Source organism: Aedes aegypti, chromosome 2 (genome assembly GCF_002204515.2).
Source record: "Aedes aegypti strain LVP_AGWG chromosome 2, AaegL5.0 Primary Assembly, whole genome shotgun sequence".
NCBI classification, from domain to species: domain Eukaryota; kingdom Metazoa; phylum Arthropoda; class Insecta; order Diptera; family Culicidae; genus Aedes; species Aedes aegypti.
The window spans coordinates 161,030,888-161,049,388 of NC_035108.1; the positions used below are offsets into that span (position 1 = coordinate 161,030,888).

General features: G+C 38.7%; 1 long non-coding RNA gene across 1 annotated transcript; it reads left to right on the top strand.

The window, feature by feature from the left end:
* Positions 1-16,861: 16,861 nt before the first annotated feature.
* LOC110675379 lies at positions 16,862-17,165 on the top strand. The gene is made up of 2 exons (XR_002499429.1): positions 16,862-16,975; positions 17,037-17,165. It is a non-coding gene; the product is annotated as an uncharacterized LOC110675379 (long non-coding RNA).
* The last annotated feature ends 1,336 nt before the right edge of the window (positions 17,166-18,501 follow it).

Consider the following 18,501-nt stretch of genomic DNA (forward strand, 5'->3'; position numbering starts at 1 on the left):
ATCATACCCATCAGGAAGATCATAATCATGCTCATTCACAAACTAATTTTAATCCGTCGGGTAGCCGTTCGAATCTTTCAATTTCGAATGTATCTACCTACGGAAAATCCATTGCCGATATCGTAGCAGGAAATTTGAACTCCTCCCCTGTTCGATCCATGGGTACCCATTCTACTTGTTTCAAATCAAATGGAAAAAACCCTACCGCCACAGGTAATTCCGCTTCTTCGTCTACCGGAAATTCTAATGGGAAATCACATGACATGTCTGCCTCTGATTTTAATTTTCTAACTGAAGAATTGAATCTAATGATTGATGCAATGTTCAAAGCCACCACTATGACTGAAGCAGTCCAAGTAGGTGTAAAATTTACAAATCAAATTGTTATTGGATTACGTTTTTCTAATGGATCCAAATAATAATTTAAATATTTTAAATTGGAATGCTCGTTCTCTGAATGGTAAAGAGGACGAGCTTTTTAATTTTCTTACGGTTAATAACGTGCATATAGCAGTTATTACCCAAACGTATTTAAAACCTGGACCCAAACTCAAAAGAGATCCTAACTTTTTTGTTTATCGTAATGATCGACTTGGGGGAGTTGCAATCATCATTCATAGGCGTATAAAACATCAACTGTTTTCGTCATTTGAAACTGTTTAGAAAGCAGAAGCAATTTGAACGGCATTTCCCTACAAATCACCATCACCCCACATAACACACGGATAGACTGCGCAAAGGGTATAAAGTCCCCCTCACACACGGTTGGCAGCAATAACAACAACAGCAGCAGCATCGCACGTCTGTCAAGCTCTACACTCACTGAGCGCCTTCCAGTGAGTGACCAAGCGCATCGCAGTGAGTGACCGTCGCCAGTCCAGCATACACATGCATCATCAATCATCATCGCCGTCATCGTCGTCATCATTTGCGCCTGGAAACAGCGGAAATGTTCTACGCGTTTCTAGAACATGTGGTGCGGGATATAAATACGCGTGATGTGCGCGGCTGAAAATCAGTTATATTTTCAAATTCGAAAAGTGAAGTACAAGTGATATAAGTAAAGTGAAAAGTGTAAAGTGTAAGTTTAAAGTAGTGCAATAAAGTGAAGTGTTTTTGAAAGTAACCTTGCCTAGTGTCTTCTTCGCGTGCGGAAAGTGTCGTTTTCGTACATTTGGTCCTTCGAACCGGATCGCGCGGATCTAGTAAGTCAGAAGGCAAGGCAAGTTTCGCGTCAGTCGCGTTCGGTCGTAGTGTAAGTAGTCGCGTCGCGAGTCGTTTTAGTGTGCGCGAAAGTGTGATAGTCGCGGGACCGTCGTGACAGTGTCCGTCGCAGTCAGCGGAACTGTGGGTCTCGACCAGTCGACTAGTTCGTCGTTCGTCGGTTTACTTGGTAGCAAGACAGCTACAGTGCCCGATTTTAGTGCTTCGGCGCGCGTCAGTCGTCGGTTGTTAATCCAGTCAGACACAAGCAGCTGAGGATTTCAACGGCGTCACCGGCCGGCGGTACATTTGCATTTAGGAACAGTTTGGAACGACGTATCGCAACAGCTTTCGGCATGACGGAGCTTAAACGACAGCGTGGAGTCATTCTCGGACGCCTGACACGGATCGAAGTGTTCATCCGAGACATCGAATCCAAGCCCGGAATCACAGCAGAGTTGGTTCAGGCACGACTGGATGTCGTCAATCAGTGCTGGGATGAGTACGACACCGTGCAAACTGCCATCGACGCGGAGGAAGGAGTAAACGTTGAAGAGGAAGAAGAAAAGCGTGCCACCTTTGAGGAAAGGTGCATGAACGCAAGAGCTGCATTGCGTTCCATCATCGAGAGGATGCAGGGTCCAGCAATAGCGGCTGCAAACGTGCACAGAGGCCAGGCCTTGATGCCTATTCACCACCAGCAATTCCCCATGGTGCAACAACCAGTAGCTGTACGATTGCCTACATTGGAATTGCCAACGTTCAGCGGTGATTATCTCGGTTGGCCAGCGTTTCGCGATGCTTTTGAGGCGCTTATCGACAGAAACACGCAACTGTCTGACGTTCAGAAGTTGTTATACTTAAAGTCGAGCCTCAAAGAGGAAGCAGCGTGCATGTTGGATGCGATGGACATCACCGATGCCAATTACCGAGTGGCCTGGGATTTGCTGATTGAGAGGTTCGAGAATCGCCGGGTAATCAAGCAGAAACATCTGAAGGCATTGTTCACCACGAAGCAAGTGTCACAAGATTCGCCGAAGGAGTTGCGTCGCTTGTTGACTGAGTGCCAGCGAAACATCAATGCACTGAAGCAACTTGGTGAGCCAACCGATCAATGGAGCACGATTTTGGTGTACCTGATCTCCAGCAAACTCGATAGCACATCACGTCGTGATTGGGAAACCCAAACCCAACAAGAGGAGTCACCAAAATACGAAGACATCGTCAAATTCATCAACGGTAGATGTCACACACTAGAGGCGTTGGCAACGGACAAAGAAGAGCTTCGCAAATCCAGTCGTTTCAAGCCACAGCTATCTCATGCTTCTACGAGTTCTACTGGCTGTAAAATCTGTGAGAATGGTCAAAACCATCCACTGTGGAATTGCAAGAAGTTCATAGCCATGAGTCCAGAAGCTAGATTCGACGAGGTGAGAAAGTGGAAGCTGTGCTACAACTGTTTCTCGTCCAAGCATGTAGTAAGTAAATGCGAATCCAGAGGTTGTAAGTCCTGCAGCGAAAAGCACAACACCTTACTACATGGACAGCAACATCATCAGCAGGAACAACGGCCATCTAGCCACGTGTCATCGTTGTCAGAATCTGTTCCTCAGGATCAGCGCATCGTTAATGCGAGTATGGCGAGTCAGGCAAATCACACCATGCAAGCATCGAGTGATATTTTGGCTACTGCTATGGTCTGCATCTACGATCGAGCTGGGAGCAAATTACCGTGTCGCGTGCTGTTGGATTCCGGATCACAACCGAATTTCATAACGCAAGCTTTTGCTCGGAAACTTCGGTTGAAGGAATGCAATACATCGATCACCGTCCACGGAGTAAGTGGAGTAGAAGCTCAAGTTGGAAGGCAGGTGACGGCTACTATCGAGTCTCGTGTGAACGGAAAGCAGTTTAACGTTCCACTGCTGGTGATGAACAAGATCACGAATGTGTTACCATCTGACAACATTCAATGCGATAGTTTTTCCACTAGAAGAGAAGAGTTGGCAGATCCGACATTCAGCAGACCAGGAAGAATCGATGTTCTACTGGGAGCCAAGCTTTTCTTCAAGCTTTTACTTCCGGAAAAGATTGAAGTTGGTGACTTCATTCTGTGGAACACTGAGCTAGGCTGGGTAGTTTCCGGAAGCTGCAAGCAGTATTCGCGGGATCACGTGCAATCGAATGTGGTTACTTCGATGACTGATGCTGATCTGCTGCAACAATTGGAAAAGTTCTGGAAAGTAGAGGAGCTGCAAGTTGGAGTAAATGGTGAGGCCAAATTGGATCCAGCAGAAAAACACTATCTCGAACACGTCAGACGCTTATCAGACGGAAGGTACGAGGTGAAGATCCCATTGTCTCAGCCTCCTTCAATGCTTGGTGATTCTAAGGAACAAGCCCTACGAAGATTCCATGCTTTAGAGCGCAGGCTACATGGAAACGACCAACTTCGAGAAATGTATACAGATTTCATGAGAGAGTACGAATCTTCTGGACACATGAGTGTTGTTCCTGACGGCTTGGAAGAGGTGGGTTTGTTAATAAATTACCTCCCTCATCATGCAATCCTTAAGCCAACGAGTACTACAACTAAGCTAAGGACTGTTTTCGACGCATCCAGCAAAACATCATCAGGTTTTTCACTCAACGATATTATGATGACTGGGCCGAACATCCAAGCAGATCAGTTCTCGCTTTTGTTGGGATTCAGATGTTGGAGATATGTTGTCACAGATGACATTGCCAAGATGTATCGGCAGATTCGAGTAGACCAGCAATCATCGAATTTACAGCGAATACTGTGGAGAGAAACACCATCACAACCACTGAAGGTGTATCAGCTGAACACAGTGACATACGGTACACGCGCTGCTCCATTTCTTGCTGTTCGTACGCTGCACCAGCTAGCCGCAGACGAGAAAGACACCTATCCGAATGCCTGTCGTTCTCTTTGCAAACGATTCTACGTGGACGACTTATTAGATGGATCAAACAGCAAACAGGCTTTACTGAAAACGAGAGATGAGTTGCTCGCAGTGCTGCATAAGGGCGGTTTTGAGCTGAGGAAGTGGAGTAGTAATGATCCAGAATTGCTGAAGGATTTACCGGAAAGCTTGGTGGAAAAAGGCACAATGTGTGAGATTGACGACGGCGAAATCGTCAAGTCTCTGGGATTGAGCTGGGACACCAGGAATGATCAGTTGACATACCGTATCCATCTAAAACAGTTCCAGGTTTACTCTCAACGTACCATTCTTTCTGCGATTGCATCTCTGTATGATCCCGTGGGATTGATAGCACCGATCATCGTATCAGCTAAAACTTTGATGCAGCAACTTTGGCTCTTAAATGTCTCCTGGGATGACCCACTCCCAGACCATATCGTGCAGAAGTGGCAGCAATTCTATGATAGTCTGCGGCATCTTCAAAATCTTCGAATCGACCGATGGACGTTTGGATGTCTACAGCCAATCGCCGTAGAAATACATGGGTTCTCAGACGCTTCCATGGTCGCATATGGAGCCTGCATTTATGTCAAAACCGTCGACGTTTCTGGAAATGTATACTTTCGTCTGCTGTGTGCCAAATCACGCGTAGTACCATTGAAGAAGGTTACACTGCCACGGTTGGAATTATGCGCAGCAGTTTTATTGTCTGAACTCTTGACAAAGGTTCCAGATTCTGTGGAATTGAGCGTCGACAGCTGTTTTTTGTGGACGGACTCCATGCTAACGCTTCAATGGATTACCGCACCTTCAAACCGCTGGAAACAGTTTGAGGCGAATAGAGTCAAGGGAATTCAGAACTCCACTATTGGATGTCACTGGAGATACATCAGTGGAAAAGACAACCCAGCCGACATAGTATCACGCGGACTTGCAGCAGAAGAACTTATGGAATCAACGCTCTGGTGGAATGGCCCAGCATGGCTTGTGAACCGATCACTTTGGCCTGAACAGCCCGAGCTTCGAAATGAGGATATTCCAGAGGCGCGTAAGGTATGTGGTGTTGTCATAACAGAACCGATATTCTTCGAGAAGTACTCTTCCATGACGAAAATGAAGAATATACACGATCAGTTTCGAAGATATGCCTCCTGCTCGATCCAGACTCACATTGTTGAAGGCGAGCCTTCAAGGCCGGCGGTATGTTTAGAAAGCAGAAGCAATTTGAACGGCATTTCCCTACAAATCACCATCACCCCACATAACACACGGATAGACTGCGCAAAGGGTATAAAGTCCCCCTCACACACGGTTGGCAGCAATAACAACAACAGCAGCAGCATCGCACGTCTGTCAAGCTCTACACTCACTGAGCGCCTTCCAGTGAGTGACCAAGCGCATCGCAGTGAGTGACCGTCGCCAGTCCAGCATACACATGCATCATCAATCATCATCGCCGTCATCGTCGTCATCATTTGCGCCTGGAAACAGCGGAAATGTTCTACGCGTTTCTAGAACATGTGGTGCGGGATATAAATACGCGTGATGTGCGCGGCTGAAAATCAGTTATATTTTCAAATTCGAAAAGTGAAGTACAAGTGATATAAGTAAAGTGAAAAGTGTAAAGTGTAAGTTTAAAGTAGTGCAATAAAGTGAAGTGTTTTTGAAAGTAACCTTGCCTAGTGTCTTCTTCGCGTGCGGAAAGTGTCGTTTTCGTACAGAAACTAAAGTTTTTGAAACTTTAAGTGTTTCTGTTGAAACACAGTTTGGTAAATATACTTTCATAGCTGCCTATTTGCCTTTTCAATGCTCTGGACAGCAAGTTAATTTGCTCCAAACTAACTTGCGAAAATTGACTCGCAATAAGTCAAAATTTTTTGTCATTGGTGACTTTAATGCCAAACATCGGTCATGGAACAATTCTCAAAGTAATTCCAACGGCAGAATTTTATTTGATGAGTGCTCTTCAGGATATTTCTCAATTCAATACCCTGATAGCCCCACATGTTTTTCCTCTTCTAGAAATTCATTCACGATTGATTTGGTCTTAACCGACTCTAGTCATCTTTGTAGCCAACTGATTACTCATGCTGATTTTGATTCTGATCATGTCCCTGTTACATTTCAAATATCCCAAGAAGCGATTCTAAATCCTATAAGCTCCACTTTCAATTATTTTCGAGCCGACTGGAATATGTATGAAACGTATGTTGACTCTAATCTTGATGTTAATATTCCCTTACAAACAAAACTTGATATGCTCTTGAAACTTTAACAAATTCAATTGTTGAAGCCAGGTGCATTGCAATTCCAAAATGTGAAGTAAAATTTGAATCCGTGATTATAGACGATGATCTTAAACTCTTGATCCGTCTTAAAAACGTGAGGAGAAGGCAATTTCAACGCACTCGCGATCCTGCTATGAAAATTATATGGCAGGATTTGCAGAAAGAAATCAAAAAGCGTTTTGCTCAATTAAGAAACAAAAATTTTGAAAGTAAAATTTCTCAATTGGACCCTGGCCCTTTTGGAAATTATCTAAAATCTTGAAAAAACCTGAGAAGCCTATACCGGCATTGAAAGAGGAAAACAAATTATTACTAACTAATTGCGAAAAAGCTCAAAAACTTGCTATGCAGTTTGAAAGTGCGCACAATTTTAATTTAGGACTTACTAGTCCAATTGAAAATGAAGTTACTCAGGAGTTCGAAAATATTCTCAATCAAGAGAACGTTTTCGAAAATGCCTGGGAAACTGATTTGGAAGAAGTGAGAACTATTATTAAAAAAATCAAAAATATGAAAGCTCCTGGCGATGATGGAATTTTCTACATCCTCATCAAGAAACTTCCAGAAAGTAGCTTATCATTTCTAGTTGATATATTTAACAAATGTTTTCAATTAGCATATTTTCCTGACAAATGGAAAAATGCTAAGGTTGTTCCAATTTTAAAACCAGACAAAAATCCTGCAGAAGCTTCTAGCTATCGTCCAATCAGTTTGCTTTCCTACATCAGTAAACTTTTTGAAAAGGTTATTTTGAACAGAATGATGGCCCACATCAACGAAAATTCAATTTTCGCCAATGAACAGTTCGGATTCCGCCATGGACATTCGACCACTCATCAACTTTTACGTGTAACAAATTTGCTCCGTTCCAACAAATCTGAAGGCTATTCTACTGGTCTTGCTCTTCTAGACATAGAAAAAGCATTCGACAGTGTTTGGCATGAAGGTTTGATTGTAAATTTAAAAAACTTTAATTTTCCAACATACATTGTTAGAATAATTCAAAGTTATCTGTCAAATCGTACACTTCAGGTCAATTATCAGAACTCCAGATCTGAAAGACTTCCTGTAAGAGCTGGTGTTCCTCAAGGCAGCATTTTGGGACCAATATTATACAATATTTTCACATCTGACTTACCTGAGTTACCTCAGGGATGTCAAAAATCTTTGTTTGCGGATGACACAGGCCTCTCCGCCAAAAGTCAAAGCCTGCGTGTCATCTGTAGTCGATTGCAAAAAAGTTTGGATATTTTTTCTTCATACTTGCAAAAATGGAAGATTTCTCCTAATGCTTCCAAAACTCAACTAATAATATTCCCACATAAACCAAAAGCTCTTTATTTGAAACCTTCAAGTAGACATGTTGTCACGATGAGACCCTTCCAATAAATTGGTCAGATGAAGTTAAGTATCTAGGGCTCATGCTTGTTAAAAATTTAACTTTCAAAAATCACATTGAGGGCATTCAAGCCAAATGTAATAAATATGTAAAATGTCTTTATCCCCTTATTAATAGAAAATCAAAACTTTGTCTTAAGAACAAGCTTTTGATATTCAAACAAATTTTCAGGCCAGCCATGTTGTATGCTGCACCAATATGGACTAGCTGTTGTAATACCAGGAAGAAAGCTCTGCAGAGAATTCAAAATAAAATTTTGAAAATGATTCTGAGGCTTCCTCCCTGGTATAGTACCAATGAGTTACATAGAATATCCAATGTTGAAACATTGGAACACATGTCAAATAAAATAATCAATAATTTCAGGCAAAAATCGTTACAATCTATTGCCACGATTAATGCGTTATATGTTTAGGTTAAGTTAGGTTAAGTATATTCAAAGGGTTTTTTTTTCTCTTATAAGCAGGTGAAATCAACTCACCTGTAAAAAATCTGAACTGCTACGGCAAATGAAATGTAATATGTTGTTAACAAAATGTTAATTAAATCTTAAATTTGTTTTACCAAATTAGGATGATAGTGTTGTCTAATAACACAGAACACCTAGATATAAGAAATGAATGTAATGTTTGGAATGATATTAAAAAAAATATATATATATATATATATATAAATCATTATGATAGGAACAGAAATTATAAAACTCCACTATTACTGGAACATGCTGAATTCTCAAATAACCCTATGGCTTGATCCAATCTATTGAATAATAAAACGACTGCTCGCGTTTTGTATTTAAGTTTTTAGATTTGTTTGTATAACGAATGATGCAAAATTTTATGGGTTGCACTTATATCCTCCGTAGATCTATTATTCGAGAACCACTCGCTACAGTACATATACATTTTGTAGGGTTGAGAGCTTCATACAGTGTGGCAAGTACGATGAAATCATTTCGAAAGTATCCCTTGCCCCACTATACCGACACGATGTTCTCCAACCAACCAACCAACCAACAAGAGTGGGCAGTTACTAATGTTAGCTTCCGGGAGGCGCAATGCTGGAAGGCGAGATCAACGTGGGATGGTAGGTGTTTGCGGCTGGCTGCTTGTTTCCATCGGACACACAGAGAAAATTATCTCATTTATGTGCGAAGCACACTGGTAAACATGCAGTAATAAATCTTACAGGTTCCAAGGCATCCGGTTGCCAATGGTGTCTACCCGCGTTGTCTTGTTCCGAGCCATCGAATTTATGTTTGTGGCTGGAAGGAGTGCTGCTGTGCAGTAATTGTAAGTGTACGCAATAGTATGAACAACAATAGTAACTGTTGCGCATTAATCGATGCCTAGAGAGAAGGAAAATTTATCAAAAGATACAACTGATTGATTGGATGTTAGCACAAAATGGTTTTCAGTCTGCAAATGGCAGGCGTCGATGAAGAAATGTTGGGATCTTAATAGCCGTAGCGGTAAGCACGCAGCTGGTCAGCTGGACCATATTGAAGGTCGTGGGTTCGAGTTCCGCCGGATCTTTTCGGGTCTCGATTCCCCAGAGCTAAGAGTTAATATCTTTATAAGGGTGCGCCATTTTTTATGAGAAAAATTATTCTGTAAAAATGTTAAGTTACACCCTCTAAAAACTGTATTTAGACACCAAGAAGAAGTTGTGAAAGTTGGCAAGGAATCCATTGATTAAGTAAATGGGAAAACGGTTCCAATTAAATTTCTACCGTAGACAGCGCTGTAGAGTGATTCCAAGCAACAACACCAAAATTTGGTAAATTTTTTAATTCATTTTTTTCTATTGAGCTGAAACTTTGCACAGTTTTCCAGTTCCATCTAAATCGTCATTTTCCGATATCAAATCTTCAAGTTGAGTCACGACTAACTTTTCAAAAGGGTGTATGTGAAAATGGTTCAAAAATATTCAAAAAGCTGCACAGCAAAAACGGTTCGTTCGATTGTTAGACAACTAAAGAAACAAAGTTAGACAACTAAATAAAGATTCCAAAAAAAAATACACACAGTAAAAAAAAAATTTTTTGCATTAAAAAACATAATTTTTGACACAAAATCTCAAATATCTCAAAACCCTATCGGAATACCAACGTAATTTTTTGAGGGAAAACGGTCCATTATATTAGCTATCTACCATAAAAGTTTGGTGATGGTAAACCAATAAACAAAAAAGTTATGACATTTCAAACATGTCACAATTTTCACATTCAGTAGAAAAAAAAAAATTTTTTTTTTCGGTGTAAATTATTACGGGAACCGCAGTTTGTTGCTGATTTTATTGTTAAGGGCCTTGCGTGAATTAAACAAGTCGTTTTCATGTATTCATTAGTATTATGTATATTATATGTATAAATATTATGTATATGTATAAATATTATATGTATATGTATATATGTATAAATTAAAATGAATTAACAGATTACAAGAAAATAATTTTTTTTTACCAGGATATTTTTTTTAGAGTATGATCGATGAGTTTCTAAATGTTATATATAAACTTTAAAAGTTTTGGATTTGGGTATGCGTTATGAGATCATGAAAACATTTTTTTGAGCAATAAATAAATAAGTATTAAATTTATTTATTTATTTATTGTTATTCATTTTTTTTACAATATCGAACACTTTTGCATCATTATCAGTACAGTTCGAGTATAGTTTTGCTTTAATTTTATTTTCTAACAATAGAATGAAACAGTGAAATTTTTGGGTTCCTTGGATCGTTTTCGCGTTATTATATTGCTCGCTGAGCTCTGATGCCGTTAATTCGTACTCTTCAGTAGTAGTAAAACAAAATGATAATTTTGTTAAATCTTCTTCTTTTCTGCGATTCGCCCAATCAAATAGTTCTTTTGCAGTTTTAATTGGATGCTCACGTTCTTTGGCTAAACTTGCTCTTGTGGCCATGCGCTTTATGGTTCCTCCAATAGCATCACAAGGACCTTTGCCATGTGACGTAGCAAAGAAATGCCATTCTGCATCAATTCCGTACTTTGATTTAAATTGACATAGGCTCGAAAAATTCTTACGGTTTTTGTACTGCGATGCTGCTCCATCAGACATGAAATATATCTTTCTGATTTCTTTATCCTTATCAACGCGTAAAAAGTTAATCATTTTGGCAATGAACAAATTTACAGATACTGAGTCGTGTCTTAAATCTTCGGAAATTACAATAAAACTAAAATGTTCAATTTGCGTACTTCCATTGAAATAAATAACGAATGGATGAATTGTAGCTTGTTGTACGTTCCAGTGATGGGACTGCACTTCATCTTGCAATACAAAGCTATAGTTTTCAGAAAAATCACAAATGACTAAAAATTCACCATCTTGTAATGTATTTTTCGTATTTTTTAAAAAGCGGGATTGCTCTGTTTTAATAAAGTCGTGAGGAAATAAACTTTCTAATTTCAAGCAAAAAAATGACACAAACTCATCTACAGGTTTTACAATAGTTTCTAGGTCACACCTATCCGTGGTCACCCATTGCTCAAATGATAACTGATCAATATAATTTTCTTCAAACTCAGCGAATAAAGTATTTTCCAATGATGAAGAATCTGGACAATCCGAACAAGATAGTAGATAGCAATTTGATGTTGTATTTTCACACAAAAGACTACCAGTTAACATTTTAATATCCTTTGATAAATTGATTCTTTTCAAACTATGTAAGATTAGGTTAATATTTTCGTGTGTTGTGCACACACAAACATTATGTGTTCCTGAATTGGATAGAAACTTGCATTGCCTTGGACGAAGGCTTGCAAATGAGGAAAAACCTACCTTAATAATTTCGTTAATTTCCTTGAAGCGTGTATACGCTTCTTTCAAAGTAGTCATCATTAATCGTTTTTGGATTGCTTGACGCTTTCCATCTTTTTTTACAGATACATAATCTTTTTGGCCAGACATAGCTCTACTTACTTCATCGTCTTCAAAATATTGAATTATTTTTTCTTTTGTCTCATCTGTTAATGAAGTACTCGACCTAGCATTTTTGGTTGCAAGACAGTTATTTTTGAATTGTTTTGCCTCTTTTGCTGTATTTCTATTGGTTTTGAACTCATCAATGGCGTCTTGAATAGACCACGAGCTTGGCAGCATCGACAAAATCAATAATTTTTCTTTCCTTGTCGTGGCTAGATTCGAGAACCTTTCCTTCATATTCATAATTACCTCATCGTAGTCTGTATTTTTCACATCCTCAGGTCCTAATTTGAAGAGGTTTCTTCGTACAGCTTCGTTGATTTCACGGTTTTTTTTCTCGGGATAATTGACGTAACCCATCTTCGTCCATTTAATCGGAGTCACTTTTATTCCAGCTATCCCTTCGTTGAAGCGTTCGATGTTGACCTTCTGGATGCACTCATCTTCTGATTGATTTGTTGAAACAGATGTCGCTGATGGTACCGTGGCAAGACTATCTGCACTTGGTACTTCTGGTAACTCCTCAGTTGTTGTCGGTGCATCTAGTAATTCCTCAGTTGTTGTTGTTTTCGAACTTCCTGCAACCTGATCCACCGATGATGTACAGATTGCCCGTTTGTCAACGTTTAAACGGCAAGACGTACAAATGCGTAAATTTGTATTCAATGTAGACATTGGAGCATAACCAGCCGCTTTCCGTTTATCTATGGTGCTTTCGGTGAGATTTCGTAGCTCTTTCGAACACTTTTTTTCTGCAAACGGCCTACAACAGTTGAGAAAGCGACTACTCATGTTGCTCGTTAGATTTTAATAAACAAAATCACTTTTAAGTTTTTACTGACTAGTTTGGTGTCGTTTGCTTGACTGAAGAAAAATTTTACAATTAAATCTTTTATAACCATAGTGGTAGTATATTTTTAGCTTTTTCGTGAGTATGTTCATGGTATGTACCTATCATGTTTTTGATGTTGTTGAAGTTACTCGCTTTCTCCCAAATATGATTAACAAAGTCTATTCTCTACAAAGGCGGGTCTATACCCAGGTGTAATCAGATTTTAACTTTGTGGAGAAAACCAGCGCCGAGAAAACCGACCTGCTTTACGTATACTAGATCACCTGGGTATAGACCCGCCTTGTTCTCTACGAGGTAAACTTTTTGCAGGTAAACTAGTCGTATACCTGTATAGAAAACTTTTTTTGTAGCTTTTTTCTTCAATATTAGATTTCTTATAGGTTTCTTTTATCAAAAGGTTTCAACACTATTGAGAGAATTTTTCTTCAGCTACGTACAATAAAAAATATGACACTATCAAGACTTTAGATCACAACACTGGATCGCGTCTAACTTTCTAATAGATGCTATAATAGTTATGAATAATTAAATAAAATATGAAAACAACTTGTTAACCTCATGTGGTACCCTTAACAAAAAATTCAGCAACAAACTGCGGTCCTAAAAAAAATTAACAATGAAAAAAAAAAAAAAATTTCACTAAGTGTCAATTTTGTGAAATATTTGAAATGTCATCACTTTTTTGTTTATTGGCTTACCATCACCAAATTTTTATGGTAGATAGCTAACATAATGGACCGTTTTCCCTCAAAAAAATACGTTGGTATTCCGATAGGGTTTTGAGATGTTTTTAATGCAAAAAAAAAATTTTATTTTACTGTGTGTATTTTTTTTGGAATCTTTATTTAGTTGTCTAACTTTGTTTCTTTAGTTGTCTAACAATCGAACGAACCGTTTTTGCTGTGCAGCTTTTTGAATATTTTGAACCATTTTCACATACACCCTTTTGAAAAGTTAGTCGTGACTCAACTTGAAGATTTGATATCGGAAAATGACGATTTAGATGGAACTGAAAAACTGTGCAAAGTTTCAGATATTTTTGAAATGGTCGATCAGAATCGTGGAATCCCTCTGTAGTTAATATATTTCTTTCAATTAATTTTGATTCTAAGAACCTACAATCAATATAGAAGAGACTGCAACCAACTGCAATGGACCGATGCACGAGTTCTCTTATTTGACTATTGAGTGGTGCCGAATTCACTAGTTTCCATGGTCACATAAATAACACGGCACCGCTAAAAAGTCAAATAGTGAACTCGTGCACTAGTCCATATATATACATAAAAACATATATTCATTTTGATTTTGTTCGCAAACCTGGTTCATTGGTTAATCGTCGGTTTTTTTTCTTGATTTAACATAAAGTTGTCTCGAGTTATTTGATTGTTTTTTTTTAGCAAAAAGGAAAAAATGCCGAAAATTGCTTTAGACTTTGATTCAAAGTCTACAAGAGCAAGTCTTTCTATATAAACATGCAAGTGTAATTTATCACTAACAACTTAACATAATAAACCCATGCAATAAAAATCGACCTCTAACCAATTGAATCCTAGCAATTTGTTTATTTCTTGGGGAGATTTGTTTAATATGTTTGAACTCTTTCGATTGTGCAACGAAATAAGATGTTTGATTTTGTTGTAGTTGATTGTGACTTATAATTCTAAGCCTGAGTTCATTAAAATTTCAAAGTGTATCTATATCTCTAATTGGGTTAGGAGCAGAAGGACAAGATTAATTATAATCTATTAACATTTTTGAGCGTTCAGTTTAGTTTTCGAGTAGATACTGAAAAATCCTTCTATCCCAAGCACGGTATCCAATTCATGGTTTGTAGCAAAATATTTATACCATATTCATAGACTATAAGTTACTAGATACTGATAGATTTTCGTTTAACAATCACATTAACAGTGCAATGTAGATGCTAAACAAGGCTATGCTCTATAGCCACCCGGAGTTGTCTTGGGATATCAAAATTGGTCATCATCCAAAGGATATCTCAAGTTCATGTTGATCAAAAAGGTTGGTGCCTTCGGCAAAGTTGCTCAGTAGTTCAGAGGCTATCTGGCAGCGACAAATACGATTATGAATTTATCCGCTAGATGGCGCTAATAACAATCAGGTTCACATTTAGCTTTGGATACATACATTCACGTGCATAAGTTTGGGTTCATCCCCTAAAAAACATACAAAAGTGTTTTGTCTATATCTCTGTGATTACACGTCAAATTGAAACTCTCTATGGGCACATTTGAAAAACAATGAGTTATTGTAAATTTCGCACCCTATCGGATGCGACGATTAGTAGTCGTCGCCGGTGTAACCGTCGCCAGCCAAGCAACCGCTGTGAATTTGACGTTTCACCAGTCTTACCAACATAATGGGAAATCACCTCCTTTGATTTATTTTCTGGCATTTGACGTTTCACCAGTCATGCCAACACAAAGGAAATAACCTCCTTTGATTGGTTTGCTGGCGACGATTTTTTTTTCAGTCTGTTCGAAAGTTGTTGTGAATGAAACAGACAATATTCTTACTTCGTAGGTATCTTTCCAAAAACAGTTTTTGAATTTTTTATACTAAATTTTTACTTAAAGCTGATACATTTTTCAAAAAACATGACTGAAATCCTCAGCAATGGATCGGGCAAAATTTTAAATCAATGTGTCATTAGAACCGTAATCTTATATTCATTGAAAAACACTTGCGAAGTTTTGGCGAAAAATCTGAAAACTATTCAAAATCAAAGTAACAGTCATTCAAGTCATCGTGCAAAAGTTTGGGTTCACCTGAACTTACTTTAAACGCGGAAATTCTGTGAAATCTCAAAATGTACGCACCATTACTTGTGATTGAAAAAGCTATGAACTCTTAAAAGCGGTTGAAAAATGGCAGAGATATTGACAAAAATGGGCGGCTCAGGTGATCCCAAACTTTTGCACGATTTGCATCACAATCAGGGGTGAACCCAAACTTCTGCACTATCACTATGACTTGAATGACTGTTTCATTGATTTTAAATAGTTTTCAGATTTTTCCGCCAAAACTTCGTTAGAGTTGTTCGAAGAATATAAGATTACGGTTCTAATGACACATTGTTTTAGACCCCCTCCCACCTCCATGTAACAGCTTTTGCATGGAAAATTTTAATTTTTCGTATGGACCGTAACACTATGTAAGACCACCTCCCTCCCCCTGTTGCGTTACGTAATATTTGAACGGTCCCATACCACCAGATCGCGTACGTGACAATGATCTCATCGAAACTCATTGTCGATCAGTTCTGGTGGTTACAGAAAATGCTTTGCTTTCTAGCCTGGATTGGGACACTATTCTTGACACCGAAGATGTAGATGCAGCAGTGGAAACCTTCTCGAACGTACTCTCCTACGTTATCAATCGACATGTTCCGAAACAGGATTTTCGAAAAAAAAAAAAACGCGTATCCCTTAGATGACCAACTAGCTTCGGCGACTGAAAACTACAAAACGAGCCGCCTTACGACAATACACCAAGTATCCAGTACATCCAGTACACCAAGCACTCGCACTCCTCAGCTAAAATACCGATACCTCAGATTGAACAAGGAGTATAAGCGCGTGAGTCAACGCTCCTACTCACTTTATCAACGTGGAATTCAACGAAAACTGAGAGCTAATCCGAAATCTTTTTTGAAATTTTGTGAATGAGCAGCGTAAAGAGTTTGGCTTGCCCTCATCAATGTTATACAACGGCCGATCGGGATCATCAACTTCAGAGATCTGTCAACTATTCGGTGCCAAATTCGCCGAAATGTTTTCCACCGAAACGTTGAATGCGGACCAAGTCAACCTTGCCGTCAATGGGCTAATTGATGAATCGATGATAGCCGACGCTGCTTCCCAACTTAAAACATCATTCAATCCAGGACCTGACCTGACACTTCCCTCAAGGAAGCCACCTGGGCCCCCTAATATTTCTCCTGTATTTCAACGATGTGAATTTGGCGCTTAAAGGACTACGATTGTCTTACGCGGACTATCTTAAAATATTTCCCCGCATACGCTCTATCGACGATTGCCGTTTTCTTCAATAACAACTTGACGCCTTTGCCAACTGATACAGTGTGAATCAAGGTATTTATATGAAGGTACAACAATCTAAGCAGTCAGTGGATGCAAGGGGGAAGTGGAAGTGGGGAAAAAAAATGAGAACTGGCCAGTTAGAAAACTGGTGAGTTTGTTGATGCAATGTTCCTCTCCCACGGTTGCTATTGTTTCCTTAGTAACATGATTGTTTATTATTGCGATTTATTAAATTTCTTTTCTTCGAGTGATAGCTCAACTACAGGTACGAAACAGTTGCTGTCTTTGTATTAGATTCAAACATAGTTTCAGTTGTTTCATTTCAGGATTACGTTGTATTCTCTGCAAAGGATAAATGCATATTGGGAATCACACCCTTAGTGGAATTTTATTTTCGGTAGTGAAAACAGGAGATTGTGTGATGTGACCGACTACCATCGTGCTTTTTTCATCTCGTAAAACATTTTCAGCTGAGGTCGACATGAAACTAAGAAGTTTAAATATATGGTTTGCAATTAAGGAATGTTCTGCACTACGTGTAAAACCACATAGGAAAAGAAAAACGAACCACATGAAGCAACTTTTCAAATCATAATATAAGTTGCACCAGTGATATTTTCAAGAATAAATGCTAAAAGATTCGATTAGTTGTTTTACTTAACAATGGCATGTTTCTTTAGTGATACGAAGAGCGGCGTTGTACAGTGCCAATCCATAAATTTCGAAAGCTGATTTCGTAATCCCTGATCGGTCGTTTGGCCGAATACTGCTAGAGCGTACTTTTTAAATCAAAAATTTACAACTACCACTCACTACTAATTTCGTGGAATTGTACCCCTCGATTTTATCATCCTCGAAAATGAGATTTTAATGATGCTATATTATCACGTTATAGGTTCTAATTAATTATTTCCAACTTTCAAAAGTATAAATTTTCACTCTCGTTAATTGAATGATATTTGCGTGCGTTTGCGAAACAAAAGAATGAGGGGAAACAGTTGCTAGGATCTCAAGGCTTGCTAACCTGTTGAAGCAACACAAACTCGCCAGCTGTCAAATCCTTTTCCAATATGGCGGATTGTACTAATTGACACATTGAGCTACCTCTCTTATAAATACCTTGGTGTGAATCGTATGCTGCCGTTCTACGCATATTTGTCCCGCGGTCCATAACGTTTGCATAGAATATGGGACAAGTAGGCGTAGGAGAGCAGTATGGTTGTCAACCCTGACAAGTGCTCTGTGATAACCTTCTCAAGAAAAAACAACCGTTTGTCTATCTGTACACTTTACGTAAAACGGACATAAAACGAGTAAGGCATGTTAAGGACTTGAGAGTCATTTTGGATTCCCAACAGCACATTTCATATGTAGTATACAAGGCATCCAGAATCCTTGGGTTTATTTTTGCTGTGCCAAAAACTTCACCGACGTTCATTGTCTGAAGGTACTTTACTCTTCCTTAGTCCGTTCTTTTTTTTTTTAGTATCATTCCAACCATTACATTCATTATTTCTTATATCTAGGTGTTCTGTGTTATTAGACAACACTATCATCCTAATTTGGTAAAACAAATCTAAGATTTTATTAACATTTTGTTAACAACATATTACATTTCATTTGCCGTAGCAGTTCAGATTTTTTACAGGTGAGTTGATTTCACCTGCTTATAAGAGAAAAAAAAAGGTTTTTAATATACTTAACCTAACTTAACCTAAACATATAACGCATTAATCGTGGCAATAGAAGATTGTAACGATTTTTGCCTGAAATTATTGATTATTTTATTTG